We start from the raw sequence: 26,891 nt of genomic DNA, 5'->3' as shown, positions 1-26,891 counted from the left end.
GTGAATCTCCTTTTTATATTGTAGCCTCCAGGTGGGGCTTGGAGACTCCCCACTTTTACAACTGGCAGAGATGGCTACTTTGAAGGGTAGACTCAATGACATTGTACCATGCTGTGACTACTTCCCTCCCCAAACCTTGGTCTCTCCCAGATTTACTCCCGAAGTCTCCAGGTATTTTCCAACCCTAGAGAGAACACCTGGCAACCCTAGAGAGAACACCTCATTGGTTATTTCTCATAACAGCAGAGTGATCCAAAGCACTTCCTCTGTAAATAAAAATACAAGATACCATTCATGGAGCGAAGGTCTTTTAGGATGGTACCAGATCCTTTAGCCTCATGCTTCACTGCAAGTAATATATATAATTTTTTTTGCCACTGTGTGACACAGAGTGTTGGACTGGATGGGCCATTGGCCTGATCCAACATGGCTTCTCTTATGTTATGTTCTTAATAAGCACATACAGCCATACAGGTGATACTAGCATTGTCCTCATATTTACATGTTGGTTAAACAAAAAATTCCTGGTTTCAGAAGCCTGAAGATTGCAACCACTGCTGACCTGTGCTGTAAAGGTGAAATGTGTATTTATATGTACAGTCAAAAACCCTTAACAGCCAGTCTCCTACTTGTTGCAACATTTTTCCATCCTGTAATACCGGTTTAGTGGCCAGGGGAGCAAGGAATAGATGGAAGAAAATTCATATGCTACAGAACCATGCTAGGCATTCAGACCCAGTTCAGTAAGTCACTGAGTTGTTGAAAGTCTGGAGGAAATTCAGCACCATAATGTGCTCCCGCAATTTTTATTTGGTTTCGGGGGCAGAAGGTCTGCCCATCATCTCTATATAACTCTGCCATCTTTGTGGCAAAAAATACATGACTGATAGGTCAGAAGTTGCATGGGCTGGATGACCTTTTTGAATGACCTTTTTACATGTTCCTGATGTTGAGCCATCTAGCACTGAATCAGATCATGTTTCAAGTGATTTATGACTGTTTCAAGTGATCTATGATCTATTCATTTTTGAATAAGGGATAATTGAAACTTTTTCATCCCTGCTATATCAGCCCCCATTTTGGTTTTGTTTCTTCTATCCATGAATTAAATGCATTAATTCTTTATTTTGGCACCATTTTGGTCCCTTGATTCATAAGTCTCTTCATATTCAATTTTATTCTTGCATCTGTAAATCATCATATACTATGCATGTGTAATATGAAGTAATAATGTACCTTGTACAAATAAAATCTGTAAACTACCACTTGAAAAAAGCTTATATATACATGCAGCAGAACATTGGTGAATACTAATCATGTCAAGTACAGATACAAAATCAGGTGATAACCATAAAAAAGAAACATAGGGGAAAGGTCATAGCTCAGTGACAGAACATCTACTTGGCAATCAGAATCATCTAGGTTCGACCCCCCAGTATCTCCAGTTAAAAAGCTCACATAGGCAATGGTCAAAAAGATCTCTGCTTGAGACCCTGGACAGCACTGACAGTCAGTGCTGTGTCTGCCACTAGGCAAACTAGGTGATTGCCTGGGATGCTGGCTTTCTGGGGGTGCCAAATTGGATCCATAGGTCAGAATGGAGAGATCTGGCCTCAATGACCCCAGGGAAGGGGGAATGGCACAAGTAGCCTTGTTTAGAGTGCCAAAGGGTCTAGGGCCAGCCCTGCCGACAGTCAGAGTAGATAATATTGGCTAGTGGTCTGATTCAGTATTAAGCAGTTTCATGTGTTCTTTGGGGACATCTATTGACCCCCTAATGTCAGCCAGCCCTTAGTGACTTTTCACATCACTCTCTGTTTCTGGAGATGTCTCATGCTATTGCTATATTGTATGGATTTGTTTTACATTGCTTCATTTCACATGGATAATTTACAGTTTATTATATTGTTTTTACTCGTAAGCCATCTTGACCCGGAGTCTAAGTCCTTAATAAATTCCCTAAATAAATAGTACTAGACCCATTCGTCAGATCAATAGGTTGATATTCATTTATTCCTGGCCCTATTGATGTATCATCAGTTCCAGCTCTGTCTGTATTATGGTCTGATTAGTTTGTCTACCACCTGAAATTGAGTATTTTTTATTGTTTTACTGCTTTTATTGTTTTAATCGTTTAAATTTGTTGTTAATTGCCTGCTGTTTTATTGTTACCTGCTCAAACTTCTACTCTGCCCTGAGCCCACCTGTGGGATAGCGCAGAATAGAAATGAACTCCTAGTAGGCTCACCTGGTCATCTCTTTGAACTGAGCGATCAGGATGCTTGTCAAGATGTATGTGCTTTATCCAGGCTTTATGTCACATAGCTGGGATTGTCTGCTTGTATATAAATATGTACATTGTCATTTGTAGATATGTGTGATCATTTAAAAATGCAATTTTATGTCTCTTCCTGAATCTGTCCTGTACAATAGATTGGTATGTGAGCATTCTTTTTCTTTGTATAACCAAAGGAGGATTTTTGTTTAGCTTATGGATTGGGCCGCTTTTGTTTGAATTCTTCTCTTGTCATGCCAATTGTCATCATGGCCCATAATTATGAAGAATTCCTGATTGTAAAATAAAATAATAAGGAGGGGAAAAAAGCAAGAGGAGACTGCCTGTGGTGAATTTATAATGCGTTTAGAGTGTGAAGCTGTCCATTTAACCCTTAACAATATTCATTTTCTTCACAGTGTGCAAGCCTTGTCAGTAGTCTGAAAAGCTATGAATTTAAATTACCATAAGCAGTCTGAGAAATGAATAATTTGATAGGGATATCTGGTAGACAGTTGGACAATCACCCACCTTCCTTCCTCTTTACCCTCAAGAACAGACTGTAGGGGTGTTCACCAATCCAAGGTTGCATGTAAGAGGGAGAAAGGCATTTATTTTGAGAGAGAAGGAAAATTAAAGTCTCAGCTTCTGACAATATATTGATAAAGCCCAGAACTGCTTTTTTGCCCTCTTCCATGGAATAATAACATCAATATTCTTTTTTTAGAAGCTTCCCCTTGTCCACAAAAATCTCATTCAAATGGATGAGATTAAACTGATGAGTCAACAGGGCTTCTCAAGCCAGTTTTCTGCAGTATAATGCTATTTCATAATCAAGGTACATATCGGTTCACTAACTCACTTTGATTGACAGCTTTGTGGATGTTAGTGCGGGAGAGGGTGAATAAGATCACCACACCAAATCCCTTCCCCTCTGTGACTTCGGAAGCCTTCCTTTGTGAGAATACAGGAGAGCCGAAACATATCCATTCGGCTCAGGACCTGGCTTCTATTCGGTGGCCTTACGCACTTGGCATTCCCCACAGAACGGAGAGACTGAACAAATGTAATTCAGGATTCACTGGTTCCTCCAGATGCTGCGTCCCACACCCGCATACACAAAGGCCAAAGGTTGATTTGATTTGGAGTTAAAGAACAGAGTAACCAGCACAGTGGCTTATTGACATGTGTACAGTGTACACTCCAACAAATGCAGCACAGCAGATCCCAGCTCAGAACCGTTAGTTCTTTATATCCAGCAGACAGCGTGGGCATGAAGGAGGCCTGTGTATAAAATGAGTGTAGGTGGAAGCCTGGGCTGCCAAGAGAGCTTTGAAAATACCACAGAAGCCCACGTTGGTGATCAGTGAGCTCTCATCAGCTTAATTCAGAAGGGACTCTAATTAATTCCATTCAAGCAACTTCTTTAAATTTAGGCACAGTTCAGATTATACCACATCATCTCCTTGTGAACTGAACTGAGACATCAAGGGGACAAAGTATTTTTTAAAAAAACCCTTGTGGAATAAATAATCTCACTTTGTCACAATCAGAAATGAACTTGGGTTCATCTGTTACCATGTGTTGTCAAGAGACTTGTGCACCCTTTACATGTCAATAAGAATATGGCCCACTTTCCAATGAGAAGAAGATGAAGATATTAGATTTATATCCCACCCTATACTCTGAATCTCAGCATGATCACAATCTCCTTTTACCTCCCCCCACCCCACAACAGACACCCTGTGAGGTAGGTGGGGTTGAGAGAGCTCTCACAGAACCTGCCCTTTCAAGGACAGCTCTATGAAAGCTATGGCTGACCAAGGCTATTGCAGCAGCTTTATGTGGCGGAGTTAGGAATGAAACCCAGTTCTCTCAGATAAGAGTCTGCACACTTAACCACTACACCAAACTGTGGCTAAATCCACAGAAGAGTAAGGACCTTTCTCTGACCTCGTCTCACTTCTAGGAACTGCTAGTTTGGGTGCTACACCTAGCTTAAACAAGCCCCCAGATCTCAGCAGTGACCTGTATGTCAGTATTAAGAGATCTGTAACTAAGTGGCAAGGTGACACCTCAAGCTTGGAAAGCATAGTAACATTAAAAAAAAAAAAATTATTCAGGAGAATAATAGAAATATGTGGGCTGAGGAATTAGCAAATCTCACAGTCAAAACATCAAGCCCACCATGTTAACATCCATTACTACTAGAAGTCCATTGAGGAACCAGCCATTCCACAGTTTGCAGGTTGCACCATACCAGAGGAAAGGAAGGGTTGGGTTGCCAACTATGGTCTGAATAATTCCAGGAAATTTTGGGGTGGTGCCTATTGATGGGGAAATTTGAGGAAAGATTCTACCTAGAATTTATGGTATACCAGAAATTTTGCTCTCTACAGCAGCCATTATGTCCCAGGGGAGCTGATCTCTGCAATCTGGAGATCAGTTGTAATTCCAGAGAAACCAGACTTCAGCTGGAGGTTGGCAACCCTAGCAATGAGGCCAGTGGAACTATAGCTATTAAGATATTGGATTTATATCCTGCCCTCCACTCTGAAGAGTCTCAAAGCGGCTCACAATCTCCTTTACCTTCCTCCCCCACAATAGACACCCTGTGAGGTAGGTGGGGCTGGAGAGGGCTCTCACAGCTGCTGCCCTTTCAAGGACAACCTCTGCCAGAGCTATGGCTGACCCAAGGCCATTCCTGCAGCTGCAAGTGGAGGAGTGGGGAATCAAACCTGGTTCTCCCAGATAAAAGTCCGCACACTTAACCACTACACCAAACTGGATCTCTGACTGCTTGATTCCTTGAAGTTCCAAGCTTGAAGTTCCCAGTGGGGGAAAGTAACAAGTAAGGAATCCAAGTGCCTATGGTAGCGAAAATTCAAAAGGGGACAGAATAAAGGTCACATCTCATTGTTATCCAATCAGAAAGCTTTCCCTTCACAGAAGACAAAACAAAAATTATGTCTAATTTGGTATTCTACCATAAGGCAAGCATAACATCCCATCTTCTCCTACTTCTAGGCCTGTGAAATAACCTGTGTCATTTGTGTCAGAGATTATCATAAACAAAGATGAGGTCCAGAAAAGGTATGGGCACAAAATGGCTCATGAAGGTAGGTTTGTGAATAATTTTGTGAACTGTAGAGCCACCATGAACTTCCACAAATTTTAAGGCAGTTTGTGGTGGTTCATGAAGAGTAGAACTTCACAAAAAACAGCTGAGCAGTGGGAACAACAAAGCAGGGATTCAAATGGCTCAGAATTATCTAAACCTCTGCTTTCTGCTTCTCATTTTAAAAAAGACAGGAAGTGGAAAGAAGGGGTTACAAATAGGGATGGGCATGAACTGGCTCACAAACCTCTGTTCATGATGAATTTTGGCTGGTTCCTGGTTTGTGAACTGTAGCTTGGTCATGAAACTTCACAAAGTTTGTGGAGGTTAGTGGGGAGCAAAAAGCAGGGGTCTAAACCCCTGCTTTGCCCTCCTTGCAAAAGCCACCCAAACATCCCTTCTACAGCTGCCAAATGATCAGAAAGAGCAGAGCCATGGGGGCAGCCTGCTTCCATGGCTCAGCTGTTTCCAATCTAAACAGCTGAGCTGTGGTGGAAGCCTGCTCCCACAGCTCAGTTGTTTAGAATGGAAAAGCTGAGCCGTAGAGGCATTCTGTTCCCATGGCTCAGCTGTTTAGAGCAGGAGTGGAGAACTTCTGTCCCGAGGGTCGTATGCGGCCCTCGAGGTCACTTGGTGTGGCCCTCAGGGATTGCTGGACCAAACCGGGCCATGTGGCAGCCTCTCTGGGGCCTGGCTAGCCAGCAAGGATTGTGGGGCCCAGCTGCGCTGTGCAGCAGCCTCTCCAGGGCCAGGCAAGAATCACAGAGCCCAGATGAACTGTGTGGCAGCCTCCCTGGGGCCTGGCTGGCCATCCAGAATTGCTGCAGGGCCTGGAAAAGTTACTGCCACAGTTCAGTTTATACTTGATTATCCCAGATGGTGTGGCCTAATATGCTAATGAGTGTATGACCTGATATGCTAATATTAGGGGATGTGGTCTAATATTCTACTAAGTTCCTGCTGGACTTTTTCTACAAAAAAACCCTGGACCTACTCATTTTCCTAGGGCAGCGGGCTGGGTGTGTGTGTGTGCGTGTGCCAGATTAGGCTCTCCCCACATGGCTTCAAATAGAAAAACAATTATTTGTATTACTTTTGCCAGCCTGAATCGTTCTCCCTTGGCGGAGCTCTGTTTTTTTTAATTGATAATTTTTATGGGCCGTGAATGATGTTATAGATATCCATATGGCCCTTGGCAGAAAAAAGGTTCCCCACCCATGGATTAGAGCCTGAAACAGCTGAGCTGTGGGAGCAGGCTGCCCCTGTGACTCAGCTTTTTTGGGCATGAATCCAGTTTGGTTTGTATGCAAGCCAAATGTGTTTATGTGGTTCATTGTTTGATTCCTTATTTGCCCATGAACTACGAATAGAACTACATTTTTGTGGCTCAGACCCATCCCTAGTTATGAACTGCTCCTCGTGGTTCAGTTCGTGGTTGAGTTCTTGGTCTGGCCATGAACCAAAACAAACCACAAAAATGCAGTTTGTACTGATCCCTAGTCCAGAAGCAGAAAGATTTCAGGAGAGGAAATTGAGGTTGGGTTATATAACTTATTTATCACCCAAGAAATCCCACACATGACCATGTTATCCCTGTTAGAATTTTATGATGTCCATTATTACTTCATAAATTTCATCATTCACATTTCACACTTGAAAGTGCTTAACACAACATACAGAATAGGCAGAAGTCTAGAGCAACATTACAGAACAAACTTAGGTCCAAACACAAGGCAAAAAAAAAAGGATGCATAAATCATCCAACGAGAGCAACTAAAACTAAGATACTGATCCTTAGAGCAGAACAGTGAACAGGAATCAAATGTAAGGCTCATTCAGAAAATGCCTTCTCCAAACTATAATTCCCAAACATCTTATGTTACTGATAAAATGATAATATAGAAGAAGAATGGAGAATCTTCTTCAGAAGGACTTTCTGGATTATTTAAATAGTTGATACAAGCCAGTGAAGGATCATCTAGTAAATGAACTGACATTACAGTATGGTATAACCAATCAGATTTGGTAGCATCCCTAAGGGCATATGAAAGTAATTGAAGGAAAGAGCAAGCAAGAGCAAGGTACAGTGATATGTGAACATTTTCTTAAGGAATGTTAAACAAAATATGAGGGGGCTGAAAATGTTCTGGAAGAACAATGAGTAATTTCAATTCAGCTCTACCCAAAGCATCTTTGTAAAAGTTCTGAAGGAAGCAGCCATTTTCAAATGATAAAGGTGATGTATCTCTATTTCATATTACTTACTCTGGGGAAAAAAGCTGTATTTGCATCCTGCTCAGACCTACTTAAGTACAGCAGTACATATGAATGAATCTTTGATCTCCAAGAAATTGTGGGATCAAAGTATTCACTGTTTCGGATATCAATCTGCACTAAAATCATCTGATTATAGCTCTGGCCAAGGAAAAGAAGCCTCATACCTACGTCTTTGAACTCATGTCACTCCAGGTAGTCAGTGCACTTTCAGTTAATTAGCATTTCTTTGAACTTAATTTTGATCCTGTTGTATGGTTGGGAATAGCTATCGGTCACTAGTGGTCTATTTCAAATTCATCTGCAATGCCAGTACTTTGTCGGCAGAGTGAAAGGCAGGCAGAAACAAATGTTGCAGGGTAAATCAGTCTCTCAAGATTTCCAAATGTATAAGGCTGCCTGGCACTCCAATTCTCAGCTTTGTTTAATTGGCATCTCTTTCTCCTCACCTAAGCACTGGTATTCCTAGTTAAAGTAGTGTGAATTAATTAGCATAAGCAGTTTTTTAAAAGTCAAAAAAATCCAGCACTCTAAGCCACTGTTATGGCTGGATCTGACTTGAATCCAGATCTGGGTCCAAATTCTATCAAGAATGGTTGTGTTTGTTATTTTTGTTCTCCTAGACTCTGTTTGGAGTTTGGGCCTGGAGCAGGTAATTTGATTAATTGCCTTGACATGGGTCTGGTGACTTGCTGACAGACTGTTGCTAAAAATGTTGGCAGTGTAAAGATGCATTGCTCAGATGCATTGCTGTGTATTATCACTCGCGCTTTCAGACTTTATAGTCCATGAGTACCAGGAAGCTGACACATGCATGAACACCCTCCTGGTACACATGGTCATGTTGCCTGAAAAAGGCAACACATGGATTTTTAGCTTTCATTAAAAAGAAAAAACCAAGAAACCTGAAATATCAGGGTTTTGTATAGCATATACAGAAACATGTCCATGCAAAATCCACATATTGTCCCTTTCAGAGAACACAGCAACTCCATGTATCAAGAGGATTCTGGATAGTGCATGCTCACAAGATGCATGGTTGACAGATTCCCAGTACTTGCGATCATAACATTTTATTTTATGTTTATTTATTTTAGCATTTTTAAGCAGCTTTTCTCCCCAGAGGGACTCAACACCACTTATACAAAGAATAAAGTTCCAAAACCTACCCAACAAATTACAAAAATAACAAAAAATTACAAAAAAAAAAAAAAAAAAAACACGTGGCAGGATGTTCCCTAATCAGTTTTCCCATTTCTACCTTATATTTGCTTAATGCTAACTTAGGGTTGCCAGTTCTCCACCACTAATAACCCAAACAAGGCCAATCTTGTCAGAGCTGGAAACCTAAGAAGGATTAGTACTTGGATGGGAGACCATCAGGGAAGTCTGGAGTTGCTACGCAGAGGATGGCAATGGCAAAACCACCTCTGCCCATCTTATGCCTTAAAAACTCCGTGAGGTAGAACTTCATGGGGTTGCTATGAGTTGGCTGCAACTTCACAGCACATAATAATTATGGTCATGACTTAATGCCATGCTTTAAGTTAGTTCTCTGCCCAGAAATCTTTCTTAACCTCTTGCAGCCTCTGCATGCATGTGCCTTTTCCTATGTCTCCACCCCCCTGGTCTCCCTCTACCAAGTATATTTTGACTACTCTGAGGCTTGCAGCCTGCAGCAAAGCTGCTAGGTTGCTTTAGCCTGGTTTGCCTCCCTGGGAGGGTGGAGTCAGTGTTCGCCCGTTTGGGCGCACAATGTTGGGGGCGGGGTCTGGCTGTCTTAATGGCCAGATCCTGCTATTTGCTGCCAGTCCTGCAGATGATCGGCTTAGGAAGGACAGCTTTTGGCATGGTCCGGGTATGCTGGGAGGCCTTTGCGATCGTGTCGGCGATAGGGAGGCGTTTTGGGGTTGCGGCATCGTCCGAGAGTACCTGGGGGCTTTGGAGAGTGGACGGAGGCTTGGCTTCGGTGGCGATCTTTTCTTGCGTGGCTCTCTGAAGGCTTCGGAGAGCAGACGGAGGTTTGGCTTCGGCTGCGACCTTTTCTTGGGTTGCTGAGTGGTTTCCTGGGGCTTGGCTGCGGCGGCGGTCTTCTTTCATGTGGCTGAGGGGTTTCCTTGAGCTGGGGGGAGTCTGCTGGGGACTCTGCTTTGTTTTTGTGGGTCAAGCCTGGGATGGTCTGCCCTCTCCCTTCTTTGGAAAGGGGATTGGGGAGGTAGGTCTGAGTCCCAGGGGGGTGTAGTGTGATAGGTCTGAGTCCCAGGGGGGTGTAGCATAGCTATGGTTGCTGGGGCTGCTTTGCTTGTGGTGGAGTGTAGTCAGCCATTTTAAGTCTCCTTCTGGTAGGAGGAGGGGAGTCGGCCATTTTAAGTCCCTTTTTGTAGGGTGAGAGGCAGTTATTTTGAAGAGCATCTGTGAGCGGCCATTTTGAGCATACTTTCAGACCTGTGATCATGTCAGGTGGTAAGGGGTCTGGCAGGTTCAAGGGTAAGAAGCCAGTGCCTAAGACACCCAAGGCACCTGCTAAAAGGCCCCCAGACCCGTTATCCTCATCTGACGAAGAAGGTGATGTAGTGGTTGAGGCCAATATTATGAGTAGGTTGCGGGCTTTGAAGCAGGTGTCAGGAGGGTTGGAAGGGGATAGGACCTCTAGGAGGGGGCTGCAAGCTAATATACTAACCAGGCTGTCTATCCTTGAGGGCAGGTCTGGTGGAGTTGTAGCCGACATGGAGGCTGGTTCCAGTGGTACAGATGTGGGTGCTGTGTCAGCAGCTGGAGCACCTGGAGTTGGATCGTCTTTGGTTCCCACTGGATTTGCAGGTAAGTCTGGGAACAATTGGTAGGCTGGTGTTGGGCAGGCATGGCCATGGGGACCATGGGGTCCTGCCTTGACGGCCAGGCAGGGTTATCCTGCTGTGAGTCCAGGGGTGCCTGCTTCTTCTGGGTTGGGGTCCCTGTCGAATTGGGCTTGGCCTAGTGTGCAAGGTGGCTCTTGTGGGGCTTGGCTGGGCATGGGACACCTGGGTATGGCAGGTTCTCTTATGGGCGCACCTTCTCCTTATGGGATAGTGCCTTTTACATCTTTGCCCTTTGAGAATGTCGCCTTGCCATTGGGGGATCACTTGCTTCCCGTAACCAGGGAAAAAATCCTGAAAGGGGAGTACATAGACATTTTTTCTCTGCTCTTTTGTGAGGTGGAGAAAAAAGATAAGGAGGAGTTGGATGAGAAGGAGAAGGAAAAATTAAAAAAGCAAAAGGTGGATAGGACCTGGGCAAATTGGCTTCCGGGGTTTTGTATTTATGCTGGGGTGATTGCCTGGGTGCAGCCTTGGTGGGCAGCTGCCCTTTTCCAATATTTGGATATAATTTATAAAGGCTACACAATATTTAATGGCCCTGCCTGGCTGCAGTACAATCAGGAATTTCGGATGAGGGCTGCCCTGTATCCATCTCTTCAGTGGGACCATATCTATCAGCAGCTGTGGCTGCAGGTCATGTCCCCGGCTAAGCCTTACTTGGTTGATCGCTCTGATAGCGGTCTCCTGGTAAGCAGGTCATCTACAACATCTTCGACTTCATCAGGCTCTCCCCGCGGTTCAGTGGGGCAGGCGGTTCAACCCTGCTTGCATTGCTGGGAATTTGGATCTCTGGGAGTGTGTAGCAGGAAGGCTTGCCAGTTCAAGCACGAATGCCCCATGTGCGGTGGGTCCCATTCCTTTGACAGCTGCCCCAGAGCTCAGGGACGTAAGAATGCAAAGAAGCCTGGTGGGGGTGGAGGATCCTATCAAGCTAGGAAAGGGGCCCAGCCCGATAAGGATGGGGCCTCTTGAGCATTGCCTGTCGAGGTACCCTTGAAGGGCAGACAGTTTGTATTTGTTGGAAGGTTTTAAAGTTGGTTTTAGGATCCCTTTTCAGGGGCCTCGAGTCCCATTTATGTCTGAAAACCTTAAGTCAGTTAAGGGCTTGGAACAGGCTGTTAGAGACAAGATTGCCAAGGAGTTGGCAGAGGGTAGGATCTTGGGTCCTTTTTCACATCCGCCAGTGGGTACTCTTAGGGTTTCGCCGTTGGGCGTGGTGCCAAAAAAGGCGCCCGGTGAATTTCATTTGATTCACCATCTCTCCTTCCCCAGGGGGAAGTCTGTGAATGATGGGATTCCCAAGCACTTATGCTCAGTTAGGTATACTAGTTTCGACCAGGCGGTAGCCGTGGTGAGGTGCTGCGGGGTGGGCGCTGAGTTGGCAAAATGTGATATTAAATCTGCATTTTGACTTTTACCAGTGCATCCCGATGATTTTGAGCTTCTGAGGTTTTCTTTTGAGGGCAAATTTTACATGGATAGAGCATTGCCAATGGGCTGCTCTGTATCATGTTCTGCGTTTGAGTGCTTCAGCACATTCTTGGAGTGGGCTGTGCGGGAGAAAGTGGGTTTATAGGATGTCGTTCATTATTTGGACGACTACCTTTTTGTGGGTCTGAAGGGGACTGGGTGTTGTGGGCAGCTGCTGTCGGGCTTTATAGAGCTGGCGGCGGAGCTTGAGGTCCCTTTGGCTCCAGAGAAAATGGAGGGTCCGACCCAAAAGTTGACATTTTTGGAGATTGAGATTGATACTGTGGTGCAGCTGTCCAAAGTATCTCTTAAAAAAATAGTTGAATTGAGGGCTAGGATTTTTTGCCTTTCTTCTTAAAAAGAAGGTTACCTTTTTAGAGTTGCAACAGTTAGTGAGGCATCTCAACTTTGCGTGCAAAGTGATTGCTCCAGGGAGGCTTTTCTTAGAAGGCTCTGTGATGCTATGGCAGGGTTACGCTTGCCTCAACATAGAACACGGGTTACCTGCAGCATGAGGGATGATTTGAGGGTTTGGCAGGAATTTTTGGAGTCCTTCAATGGAGTCTCCTTCTGGAGAGAGGACTTGAGGCTTGAAGCTGAGCTTCAGGTCATGTCTGCTGCTGCAGGGTCTTTGGGTTTTGGAGTCTATTTCCGCGGACATTGGTGCGCAAAGGTTGGCCAGACTCCTGGATACAGGTAGGTGTGAACCAAGATCTTAAGTTGCTTTAGTGTTTTCCTGTTTTAGTCACGGTTTGGCTTTGGGGGAAGAATATGGCCAATCACACCGTTCATTTTTGGTGTAATAATATGGCGGTAGTCCATGTCATTAATTCCCTTTCATCCAAATCCCGGTGGGTTATGAGGTTGGTGAGGGCCTTCACTCTGTGTTGTTTGCGGCTTAATATTTTGTTTTTAGCCAAGCATGTTCCTGGGGTGAGCAACGGGGTGGCTGATGCTCTCTCTCGCAAACAAACGGAGAGGTTTCGTCAGCTGGCCCCAGATGCCAACAGAGAGGCAGTGCCAATGCCCCAGGAGCTATGGTTGATTGGAGAGCCGAGGCCTGCAGAGCAATAGGCCTAGCCATTGCGCCTAGCACTAGGAAGTCTTACGAATGGGCTGTGTGGCAGTTTGAAGACTTTAGGGCTGAGGTAGGGTGTCACATTGTTTGGCCCCTCCCGGTGGAGCAGTTGCTCCACTATTGTGTTTCTCTTCGAGGTAAGGGATTGGCCGTGCAATCCAGTAGGGGGCGCCTGTCTGCACTGGCTTTTGCCAGTAATGCACTGGGTCATAGGGAGGAAACAGCTGATTTTCGTATTCAAAAGATGCTGGAGGAGTGGGCCAGAGAGGCCGGACCCCGGGTAGATACGCGGAATCCTATGTCTCTGTCGATTCTGCGGGGTTTGAAGCGGATTTGGGGTGTGGTGTGTGCTTCTTCTTTTGAAGCATGTTTGTTTAATTCCGCATCTTTGGTAGCCTTTTTTGGGGCCCTGAGAGTCAGCGAGCTGGTGGCACAGTCCAGAAATGATGTTTCTGGTAAGACTCTGTTGTTAAGGGACCTGAAGCTATCTGTGGGTAAGGCAGTCATTACTGTCCATTGGTCTAAGACAGATAAGTTGCAAAAAGGTACCATACTTGAGTTGGGTAGTTGTTCAGAGCTTGAGCTGTGTCCAGTTACCGCGTTGGCTGCTTATTTCGCAGTCCAGGGGCCCAAGGATGGGTTTTTGTTTTGCCGTTATGATGGTAGCCTGTTGACGAAGCATCAGTTTTGGGCAGTGACGTCACGGGCTTTAGGTGAACTGGGGTTGACTGGGGTGCGGTTTGGGACCCACTCTTTTAGAATTGGGGCAGCCACGACAGCTGCCGCCATGGGGTATCCTTCCTCCTCCATTCAGCGCTTGGGCCGTTGGAGTTCATCGGCCTACAAGTCTTATGTTCGACCTTTCCTCAGGCCTTGAGTAACTTGTTGGTTGGACTGTTATTGGTTCTGTTCTTGTTTAACTGTTTTTTTCTTTAGATGCTGTTGTTCCTGGCTAGAGGAGCCAAGTTCTCATCTGTGGCCATAGCCACATGTTTTGGGCCACTCATCAGGCGCGGAGAACTTCGGTCGACTCTCAGCTGGGGCTCAGCTAACATGTTTGTATTGAATGGCGGGGACGCCGGGGCCATCAGTGGCCGGGCCTGCTGCCTTTGTTATTTCAAGATAGTGAGGGTCCTCCTCCTCAGGTTTTAATCGTTCACCTGGGAGGCAATGATCTGGGGCTTTTAAAGGGCAAGGCCTTAGTTTGGCAGGCCCGTGATGATTTTCAGTATATTAGGGAGCGATGGCCTGGGACCACTATAATTTGGTCAGCCATGCTGCCCTTCCTTGTTTGGTGCTGTGCTGGGACCTTGCAGCTATTGAGAGGGCCCGGTATAAGGCTAATAAGGAATTTAAGAAGGTGTTGGAAAGGGGGTTGGGCCACTATTTGCCCCATCTGGACATTTCATTGAAATTTCCTGACCTCTGCAGAGGGGATGGTGTACATCTCTCAGAAAAGGGTAATATGCTTTTCCTGAGAGATTTGTGGCAAGGGTTGCGGGTGGCTTTGGGCCTCTCGGTGGGCTCTAAGCCCTAAGTAGAGACTTGGCCTTAGTAGTGGCAGGTTTTTGGGGTTTAGGGCACTATGTGGCTAGGAGAGGATTGTGAAGCATTCCCCTTTTGGGGAATTAGGGATCTGGCATGATTAACCTTGGGGTTTGGTGACCCAGGGTGTGGAGAATGCAGACCGTCCTGGAGGCTCGACTAGAAGGTGCATTCTGTAGAGATGTGCATCTGGGTTCAAGCCCTCTGGTGCATGCCTCCCTGCTGGGCCTGCCTGGTGGGAGCTGAGTCACACAGCTCTGGCTGGGGGGCTGGGTCTCTCACTGGCTAATGGCAGGGGAGCGGTTGCGGTGACTCCTAGCCCTGGCGAGGCCGCTGGTTGGGTTCCCTTGCCGTTTATTATGATATTTAATAAAGTGGCCCAATTATTATACCAATGCATTGTGTCTGACTCTTTATTCTGACCTTGGGGGACAATCTGAGGTTTGCAAACTGCAGCAAAGCTGCTAGGCTGCTTTAGCCTGGTTTGCCTCCCTGGGAAGGTGGAGTGAGTGTTCACCCGTTTGGGCGCGCAATGTTTGGGGCAGGGTTTGGCTGTCTTAACGGCCAGATCCCCGCTCTTTGCTGCCAGTCCTGCAGATGATCGGCCCTCCCGCCCTGTCTGTTATGTAGGCGGTTGCTGGTTGCCTCATTTGGGGGGGAAGGTAGGAATTTTTTACACCCCAGCTGATTGGCAATTGCTGGGGTATGTTTTTTGCCTACCCTACGTAGCAGTGCAGTGGATTGTGGATTTGGTTTGGGAGGTGCTGTTAAATAGGCGGTCACTTTAGTTGGCAGGTTTGGGGGGTTTAGGGCACTATGTGGCTAGGGGAGGACTGTGAAGCATCCCCCTTTTGGGGAATTTGGGGTCTGGCATGATCAACCTTAGGGTTTGAAGACCTGGGTTTGGAGAATGCAGACTGTCCGGGAGGCTCGGCAAGAGGGTGCCTTTCTGGTGAGACGTGCGTCTGGGTTTGGGCCCTCTGGTGCGTGCCTCCCTGCTGGGCCTGCCTGGAGGGAGCTGGGTAACACTCAGCTCTGGCTGGGGAGCTGGGTCTCTCACCCGCTAATGGCAGGGGAGCAGTTGCGGTGACCCCTAGCCCTGGCCGGGCCGCTGGTGGGGTTCCCTTGTTTATTATGATATTTAATAAAGTGGCCCAATTATTATACCAATGCATTGTGTCTGACTCCTTATTCCGACCTTGGGGGGCAACTTTCTTTCCTTTTATTTGGATGATGTGCTGTAGCCAGAAAGGTCTCAGCAGCTTCACAAGCAGCCATGGCCATCCCTGGAGATAGTGTTACAAAAAGAAAACCAGGAGAAGCTTCCTGTCTCTTTAATACCACTGCAGTGACAAAGGATGATGTCCCACTCCTTCCTGGTCCTAACTCCCATGCTCTCCTCCTCCCACAGGTTCAACTACTAAAGCAAGCAGGACCCTCCTTTTGCACCACAACAAGAGAAAAGAGAATGTAATGGCAATACAAATTAGTACCATGCCTGTGAAACTGAGATTTGAGACAAGTGCTTCTATATGGGCTTAGGAACCTCAAGGTGGGGCCTGGAGTTCTCACTGAATTATAACTGACCTCCAGATAGGAGAGAACAGTTTTCCCAGAGGAAATGGCAACTTCAGAGGGAAGAATCACATCCTTGCTGAGCCCTCTGTCCAAAATTTACTGTCCCCCAAATCTCCAAGAATTTTCTAAATCTTTTGGGAGCCCTCCTTATAATTCCACCCTGGTAGGTTCCAACTCCAGTAACACATAGTTAACTGCAACAATAACTTGAATAAGGACAATAAATAGGGAATGGGGATCAGGTTCCAAACAGAGAATCATTTATGCTTTCCAAAGCACATCTAATAAAAAACATAATAGGACTAGGATTACAATAATTAGAAGCAACACAAGAAAGCATCAGAAATGATGTCAAGCCATGTGGAAACAAGAATTAAAAAAGTAGAAAAGTAAGAGCCAGACAGTGCATGCAACCATGGATAATAAGCACTTTACACAGTGGTGTAGTCCACAGTTCTGTTCTTTTTATAAAACTGTCTTCAGAAATCTGTTATCAGAAGGAAAAAATGGTTGAAAACAGGAAGAACTAATGAATCAAAATACATAGCTGAATTTAGGAACTTGAAACCCCTTCAATGTAATTAAAAACTTCCGCATACTTAAAATCTATAGAATTTCAGGTAGCTCTGCTCATTGACTAAAATATGAGTTTAACAGCAGTGAAACACTTTTAATTACTACCAACCAGTCTAAGTAATGAGCAACCTTACCTAATTTCCCTCCTCTTCTTCAAGATGAAATTTTTAAGGGGGAGGGATGTTTCAGAACACAGTGGATTTTTTTAACAAGATCAGGTACAAGAAATACAATGTAAATTAAACTGCTCAGACCACATAAAATATATTTCATGTTTTGCTCCAAGAGCTACTGGATCATAAGAGCTGGCAACGGCTGTTCTTCTAGCTAGCATGTGTGTAATATGCATACTGGACATAGAAGAACCAGGTTTGAATCCCTACTCTCTCAGCCTTACCTTAAAAGATGGTTGTTGTAACTCAGTTCATCCCATACTACCTTGGCTCCTAACTAAGGATGGTAAAAAGGAGGCCTAAACACCTAGAGCAGTGCTGGCAACAAACTCATGATGAAGCAACGAGAACACTTTATAGAGCCCATTTTAAGGCCTATGAAGTGGTAAAGAAGGCAGCAAAACACTCTTACTTCTCTGCCTCTTACTTCTCTCTTACTTCATCTGCTGCATTGCATCAAGTGTAGCAGCAACCTTAGCTGTTGGTGGTCAGGCAGAAACGGGGCCACAGGTGAAATCAGGAAGAAACAGCCATTTATTTAACATATACACGAACCTCAGATCAGACTCATGTCTAAACGAATCTGGGAGCACCAATTTCAGGAAGTTTTATAGTTACAGTTTTATAGTTTTATAGTTACAGACAATCATTTCCAGTAAACAATCACACAATTACAGGAAAGGACCACCCCATATCCCATACATCATTACAAGTGTCATATTACTAAAGGAACAAGGAGGAGACAGGGAGTGTCTTTCCATACATGGCATTGATGTTGCTAACTCTTGCAGCAATATCCTTCATCAAAAACACATTTGCACCTTTGACTTGCTCCCGAGACATTTTCCAAGGTACTTTTGCTCAATGCTTATTTTAGTGCTTATTCCAGCCAGTTTCTAGTTCCTCTTTTAGGCAGCTGCGGCAGAGCTGGTGGGTGAAGGATTAACTTCCTCTTTTGCTGCCTTATGCTTCTACAAGTTGGACACACTGCTAACTCCCCTTTCCTCCCTTTCGCAATCTAGAAGGATTATTTCACAGAGACATCTAGCAAGCACTTTTAAAATCTCTTTGACCTTTTGTTTTCTTGCCCTTGTGCCTAATTGATGGCTTTCAATTTACCTTATTTAATATCTTTTTATTTCAGCCATGTTTCACAAGCCCAGTTGTTTAGAATTATTAGGCAGTTGTCCACCCCTTCAGTGGTTACAAAGGTAGACAAAAGTTTGACTGTTAGCTGTGACACATTTACAACATTCTTTTCAGATACTCCTTATCAAGACTTGGTTGCCAGATTTGTAGTCAGTAGGAATTTTGGGGTCCCATCTGTGAAATCTGGCCCATTTTTGGACCCCTTCAACCCACTCTCCCAGGTGAATGTTGACAGTATCCTACTGGTTGTTCCACCTACCTGCTCCTTGGATCCCTACCTTTCCTGGTTGGACAAAGCCTCATGGTAAGTGGTAGGAGGCACCTTAGGGGACATGATAAATCTCTCACTTCCCCAGGGCTCTTTCCCTAGCTTCCTCAAGGAGACGCTGGTGATGCCTCCTGAAAGTCATTGTTAGATGGGAGGGACTTAGCCAATTACTGTCCAATATCTAATCTATCATTTCTGAGAAAGGTGACAGAGTAGGCAGTGACTGAACAAAGGAAGTCCTAGATAAGATATCTGTGCTAGATTCCTTCCAATCCAGCTCGTGGCTGGAGTTGGGGACTGAGACGGCTCTAGCTGCTCTGACTGACAATCTCCAGTTACATTTTGATGCAAGCATGATGGTGCTACTGATCCTGCTGGATCTGGCAGCTGCCTTTGACACAGTAGACCATTTGGTTGTTCAACTGCCTAACCTGTCTGGGTGTGAGGATACAGCATTGAGCTGGTTCTCTTCATTCTTCCAGGGTTGGTTACAGAGGGTAATTGTAGATGGAGAGTGGTCATCACTGCGGGCCCTTATCCATGAAGTTCCACAGGAGTTGATTCTCTGCCCAATGCTATTTTTCATATATATGCATCCTCTGGCAGAGACTGTGAGGAGGTTTGGAGTGGGATGTCATCAATATGCAGATGACACTCAGCTCTACCTCTTATTTAAGAAATGACTGGTAGCTAGAATTCCGGTCTTGGCCTCCTGAATGGATGCAGTGGTGGGATGGCTAGGCGAGAGTTGGTTGAAGCTAAATCCATCTAGGACAGAGATAATGTGGCTGGGGAAGCTTGGACCACTGGGGTGGCCACTTCTACTGAACCTTGATGCGAATCAGTTAGGAATTTGGAAGTATGGCTCGAATCTTTGCTCTCTATGGACAAATACGTGTACTCAGCAACAAAGACTGCATTTCACCATCTACACTGGGTCTGCCAACTGACTCCCTATCTGTCTTGGGAGGATCTTGCCAAAGTAATTTATTCAATGATCATTTTGAGACTGGACTACTGTAATACACTCTGTGCAGGGCTACCTTTGAAGATGCTTAAGGAACTGCCAGCGGTCCAGAACATAGCTGCCAGATTGCTGACAGGAGTGCCTTGGTCAACCCATGTAACACCTATCCTACAGGAGCTGTACTGCCTCCCAGTTTCCTGTGCTAATTCAAAGGTTGGTACTTACCTTTAAGGGCCTAAATGGCCTGGGACCCACATACCTTCAGGACTGTCTCTCCCAGCATGATCCTCCCTGTCTTCTCCAATCTTCATCTCGACATTTGTTGAAGGTCCCTGGACCACGAACTGTCTGTCATATGTCAACAAGGGCAAAAACCTTTTCATTACCTTGCCCAGTTCCGCAGGGCCTGCAAGACTACCCTCTTTCAGCTGGCTTTTTCTTAATGTGGAATCTATTGTACTGTCATCATGGAAAAACTGTAAGATGGATAACTTTGAGACTGTAGCACCAAACTAAGTTGATGGAACTGGATTAGATGGTTTTAATTAGATGTATGATAAATAGTATATATAAGTGAATTGTAATGTGTTGTGCAAACAGTTGTTTTTAACTATTGTAATGTTTGTATATTATGTTATGCTGAGTGAGCCGCCCTGAGCCTGCTCCGGCGGGGAGGGCGGAATACAAATTAAATATTATCATCATCATTATTATTATTAGTAGTAGTAGTAGTATTCAGTAGTGGCCCCTGTCATGTGTGACCAGCATTGCGGGGAACTCCCTATGTTCTGAATGGCATACAAGACTGCTCGTTTGAGGAGACCTTTGAGTGGTTGTGATCCACCAGGCAACTAGTGTACTTCAGCTGTGTCTTCACCATCCACACATCCTAACCTGCTTGATAGTGGATAGATTTTAATGGGGATAGATTTTTGTTTTACATTTAAAAAGTTTATTTCTTGTATATTTTGTATTGTTTTTATTGGGTATATTTTATATGTTACTAGCTGCCAAAAGTCCTATTTGGGGGAGAAGAAGCAATTGTTGTTGCTAACAACAGCACCCTGTCCAATGCAATTTTTTTAGCCTGTTCCTGGCTGGGACTTCCAGCATGGTCAGCATGATGCTAACATTCCCATGAAAAAATAGGTTAGAGAATACAGAAGTGCTCACCACTTTGTTATATTTTAATCCTAATAAAAGGTATTAGTATAATATTGCTATGAATACTATCATACATAATTAAAGCAGAAGTTAAAATGAAATTTGTCTATGAACATATCCATGTTAATGTTATTTGTGAGTGATTTCTCATAAATAAGTAACACTAAATTGTTTGTCCTGACATGGGACATTGACAGCTGCTGTGGTTATAAAATGCAATTAAAGCAGGCGAATGCTGAGTCATGTCTAACAGTGGAGGCATCAAAGGCAAAGACTGGCTTATACTGTTGTAGAACACTGTCTTGTTCTCTGTCTTTGTTTTGAATCTGTCAACAACATTGGTTTTACCCCTTCATTTCTTAGTTGATTTTTTCCTTTACCTGTCTTTCAGTCTCTCTCTCTCTGTGCTTTACTCCAACATAATGTTACACCTCCTCCCCACTTCTTGCAGGTTTTTAAAATCAGGGCTCTCCAGCCCCACTAACTGCTAATTCTGCTTGAGTCACTTATGTAGCAAATTTACATTTTGAAGATCTCTGACAGGATTCACACCTTTCTACACCACCTCCTTCTTCCCCCCTTTACACAGACAATTTACACTTGAAAGGCATTAGCTCATTATGGGTGGGACATGTGACCAATTTTTTTTCTTGAAATTTTTATTCCAAAATCCACCCCATGAAACAAAGCTTCTCTTCAGAGGCTGGTATATTTTCTTCTTCCCCCATCCACTTGTCTCATTTCTGTGGCAATATGCTCAAGGAAAGATTCTCTAAAACCATTATTGGCAAATGACTAGAATATTAAAAACCCAACTAGCTCCCCTACTTTTAGCCCTAAGTATCACCCCAACCCTAAACATGCCAACCGAGTGAGTGCAAGACTTGAGTTTCTTACCCTTAATGCTTACATTTAATTTTAAAGCACAACATTGGAGGCTGACTCTAAGTTAGCAAGTTAGCTTCTTCAAAAACACACACAAAGAACAACCAAACCCTTCTAAACAATAGCAGCTTTTAAAGGGAGTTTTATTTAGGGACTGAGATTTTTTAAAATTACTGATTTTCATATATAATTTATCTTTCATTTATGTCAACACTTCCCTTCTGAGGTGGTTGCCAGTTTACAATTTTTGCTTCTGAGTCTCTTAAGCCACAGTCATTTGAGAAGGCTCTAGGACAGCAAAACTTAACCCACAATTCTACACTCCCCAATCTTCTGCTTGTTTCATCCCCTTTACTGCAGAACAAGATTCCTCCCAGACTAATGCATCCATGCCAATTAGCTGCAGTTCAGCACTCCTTAGGTTGACCAGTGCATATGGAGAGTTGTGAAGGTGCTCCCACTTTTGGAATACAAACAAAAACATGCAAAATACTTAAAGCCTAGACATCTCCAAGTTATCTGGGAGTTATCTGGGCAGATGCACTTGAATCTCCTATATATGGCTATTCTCATCTTCCTCCTTTGAAACAAAACAAAATGAAAAACCCAAGAGATTGAGTCTACAACATTTTCCTCACAGAAGCCAATACAACAAGGCAGAAAGTTTCTACTTCTAGAAGATCAGTGGGCATTTCTGCAGGGAAAATTCTGAGTCACTCTGTAACTTATCATACTAGTACCGTCCTCTCAGTAAAGAAGCCTGTTACTTGTATGAAGGGGAACATCTAGGTTTCAGTAGATCTAAATATACCTCATCCCCAACAGTACAGGGCAAGGTGCTTTTCCCTGAGGCTCAAGGGGCACGTGAGACATTTTTAATGGGCACTGTCCCTTTTTGTCCTATCATGACTATGAGGATAGCCTATAATGACTGAAGTCTCTACTTTAAGATTCAGTCTGACATAAAGATCCCAAGAATCAATTTGTTCCAGAGTCAACAAGGTTAAGAGCAGTGGCCTGTAATCTGGAGAATTGGGTTTTATTTCCCATTTCTCCACAGAAAGCCTGCTGGGTGACCTTGGACCAGGCACAGTTCTCTTGGAACTCAGCCCCACCTACCTCATAAGGTGCCTGGGTGAAGGGAAGGCAATTGAAAGCCAATTTGAGACTCTTTAGGGCACAGAAAAGGGGGGGGGGTATAAAAAACCAACTCTTCTTCATCTTCTACAGTCCCCACTGGCAGCTCCTACAGGCCTGTTCCTGGCAGCAGTGCTCCTTCAAACCTCTTCTCTCTCACCTCTCACTCAGCAACAAGGCAACCTTTTCTTGGGTCAGATTCAGGGGCTGTTCCTGAAGGAGACCTAGTTCTTCAGGAAACCCATTACAAGAGGTTCAGGGGAGGCCATGTAAACAAGACAGCCCTTGTGTGATGTGGCTTGGCAGCCCACCCAATTCCAGCACTTATAGAAAATCAAGATGAGCATGAACAACATTTTTACAGTTCATTCCAGTTCATGGCCAAACCACAAACCGATATGAACCGGGAGGTTGGTTCATAAACTGAACCAGTTTGTAGTGATTTGTGAACCCTGCTTCCTGCAGGGATCCCTATGAAAAGGGGCAGGGACCAGAAAGCAGGGATTTAAACACTAGTTTTCCTGGTTTAGGTCTGGGGAAAAATATTAGTGTTGATTTGATTCTGTGGAGGAAGGGATGCCATTTGCAAGAGGAAGTAGAGAGATCTTTCATATATACACACATGGCAAAGCCAAGCCATATGTACATAATAAATAGAAATTTGCAAATATTCCAAAGCCACAAAAACATAGCATGCTCTTTCTGAGTAATTATCACCACCTGCCTTTTCCTCTTACTGAAAACATCATGTCACCACTTTTTAGCACAAAAATTAATGGAGCCAATCAGGGAAAGATATAAACAAAATTGACTCACAAACACCTGCAGCTCATTACATTTTTCAAAATGGGGGGGGGGGATCAAATATGTGTAAAAACTTTGCATTTTAAACAGTGCTAATATTCACATACTGTTTAATTTTGCAAGTGTTATGAAGGAAATATTTTATTTCTTTCCATCTTTCATGTAACAAGGTTGTGGAGGGAAATGAATAGGAGCAGCCATTGATCCCAGTAGACAAGATATTTCAGCCACATCGATGGGTCTTAGCACCATTGAGCAAATGTGCTGTTTTTATATATACAACTAGGAATAAGACCTGTTGTGGGAATAAATACAACGGATTCTAGAAAGAGGCTCTGGGCAAGTGCCTTGGCCTTGGGCACTCAGCATCAATTTGCTATGGCATCATAACATGACAATGATCATGCAGACATTGAAGCTCAGCATTCCTTTTGTCTGCAATGCATTGTTGTCACCTTTTCCTACCATATTTGGTCCTGCAGCATTTATCATCAGTGTGTGCTTGTGGTGTGATCTGTTTCTGGGTTTTTTTTTGGGGGGGGGGGCTGGCATGGCTGTGTTATGGTATACCATATAGCATGCACCTCAAGGCAGCCATATTCTATAGAAGATTTCATCTGACTTCAGCTTTTCATCTCATCCCTCCTCCTTGCAGCCTCTACCTAGGAAAAGTACAGTATTTCTCTACAGTGTGGACCAAAGCAGGAAGCAACCTCAGCAGGGTATAATGATACAGAGTCTACCCTGTAAAGCAACCATTTTCTCCAGGGGAAGTGAACTCTGCCATCTGGAGAGCAGTTGTAATTCTGAGTGATATCCAGCCCACAATTGTAGAGTGGCAACAAGGAGGAAGTGACTGGTTTGGAGGGTGGAGTCTATGGCATTGCACCTGTCTGAGAACCAGGGCTGCTGAGAACCCACCCCTCCTTAAACCCCACCCTCTCCAGGCACCACCCTTCAAATCTCCAGGAATTTCTCACCCTGGAATTGACAACTGTATCTCCTTCTCTTTATCTGACTTCAGCTTTCCATCACCTCCCCCCTCTCTGCAGCCTCTACCTAAGAAAAAGGTCAGTCTTTCTTCACAGCGCGGGGGGGAACAGACTACATTATTCTCCTGCCCCCCTTTTGATCGGCACAACAACCCTGTAAAGTAGTTTAAGCTGAAAGTCTGTGATCAGTCTGAAATCACCCAGTCAGCTTCCATGGCAAGAACCTGGGTCTAGCAGACCCTCCTCTGAAGCTCTAACTCCTATGCCACACTGGCTGTCATGGAGGGTGGGGGCTGCAGCTGAATAGCAGCAAGAGCCAGGGCTTGGGTAGACAACCTCCAGGTGGAGCCTGAAAATTTATTGGGATCACAACTGGAAAAAATAACTGCTTTGACTCTTTGGCATTATATTCAGCTGAGGTCTCTCCTCTCCCCTCCCCAAATCCTGCCCTCCTCAAACTCCACCACAAAATCTCCAGGAATTTTCCACCAACCTCTCTGGCTTTTTCTCCTCCCTCCCTCTTTCTGTATCTGCTCTGCTGCTATGGGATGCCATTTCCCCCCCTCCCATCTCTAGCTGTTTCCCTTCCAGAGGAGGGGAAGGAGGAGCCCTCAACCCAGCAAGGGAAGGCTTTCTGTGGTTCTTTCCCATCTCCTCCCTCCTTCACCCAATTGAGGGAAGGCTTTCTTTCTCTCCTTAGTGCAGTGACAGGCAGCTCAGCCATTGGAAGAGGATCTGATTCATGACCAGCATGCTAAGGGAATATTTATATAGGAGAGATTACAAGCATCAGAATTAGAGAAACAACATTCTTCATTAGATTTTTTTATTCCACTCTTCCTCCAAGAAGGCCAGGATGGCATACAGTATTCCTCAATGCCACATTCCACCCTCATAATGACCCTGTGAGTTAGGTTTACCAGCCTGAGGTCATACAGTTAGCTTGAGACCAGCTGAAAGAGAAACCAACCTGAAGTCATACAGGTGGTATCAGACCCCAAATTTTCCTAGACTGCCATCACTACACCTCACTGATGCTTCTTCTGTCACAATACTGAATCAATCCACTGCACTGACTCTGCATATCTTGCCTATTAACCTTTCCCTATGTCCCACCCATCTCCCTCCCTGTCCCTTTGGATGTGTGGGGCCAAAAACCATGAGGGCTTTCAGGATTTATTAAAGCAATCATTTTATCCATTCATATTGTCACATCTCCTGTCCAAGCTCTAACCTCTAAACCTTGTTTAATTTCTGAGATCAGATGACACTGTGCATGTCCACTGTGGTATGGCTGAAGGCCTCTTTTTTAATTTCTATGGGACTGTTGGAAGCAGCTGCAATTAGGTGTTAGCAAGAACAGGCTTTCCCCCATGTGATGAACCCAGTCATGACCATTACTTTTAATCTCTACAGCTACCAATTCCTCCTACAGGTAGCCAGCCACAGCAAGGAACTGGGGTGGTGGGGACAGTTATCTTAGAGTTTTGAAAAGGCAAGCTACCATGGCAACACTACTATAGGCAAGAGTAAAGTATATTTAAATAATATCACAAGAAAATGCATACAGAATTAGCAATGTACAACAAAGTCATACAGAATAAACAATACCAGCCTATTTGGAAAATATCTGCATTACATTACACATTGGAGGCTAAGCTGTTCTGTTTAAAAATTTCTTGTCTTTTTTAATTATTATGTTGTAGAATCCCAAGCTCTTGAAAAAGAAAGGCATCAAAATGACCCATATCGATAGATTGTTTGGCTTCCGGATCCAAATGATGTTGAAATTGTCTGCTTGAAGAAAAGTCTGATTGGAGTGAAACCTTACTTTACAGAAAAAATGAGAGGCTTTATATATTCCATATACCATAGGATTCTTTGTATACTCTTGCTTGAAATGGATTTGAGATATGTTCTTGCCTTGTATGGAGTTGATTATTCTGTATGACTTTGTTGCACGTTGCTAATTTTGTATGCATTTGCATGTGATATTATCTTAATATACTTTACTCTTGTTTATAGTATTGTTTGCCCTTTTTAAAGCTTCTATAGCATTCCATGGTGCTCTTTATTTCCTCTTACCGTAGAGTTTTGGCCTGGAGCATTGTCCCAGTTTAGTGAAGTCACTTCTGTTTTTTTGACAGAAGTCTGTTTTTTTGACAGAAGTTGCATTCCAACAGAACATCGTCACGCCCCCATTCCCCACCCTGCCAACCTGTAAAATGCTGGTAGGGAATAGGGGCAATTGCTGGGGTTTCTCCCATTATAGCAGGAGATTTCTCCCCCCTCACGATCTAGAATATGGTAATGATAAGGTAGAGAGGGAGGAAAAGTGTACTGAGAAACTCTGTATAGACTTTGTAGTAATGAATACACTGCTTGGAGAAATAATCACAATTTCCCAGAAACAAAATATTTTTGGAAATGAGAACTGGGATAATCCCACAATGTCTCTGAGACAAGATGGTGTGGTCTTTGTGTGCTGGATGTGCATTTGTGGCATTGCAAAGCAATCCAGAAAGGTTTGTCATTTGCTAACAGAAGTGACTCCCATTGCATTTCCTAGCCTTGCCACAA

The sequence above is a fragment of the Heteronotia binoei genome, chromosome 4 (assembly GCF_032191835.1).
Source record: "Heteronotia binoei isolate CCM8104 ecotype False Entrance Well chromosome 4, APGP_CSIRO_Hbin_v1, whole genome shotgun sequence".
NCBI lineage: Eukaryota > Metazoa > Chordata > Lepidosauria > Squamata > Gekkonidae > Heteronotia > Heteronotia binoei.
Note: the sequence above shows the minus strand (reverse complement) of the source record.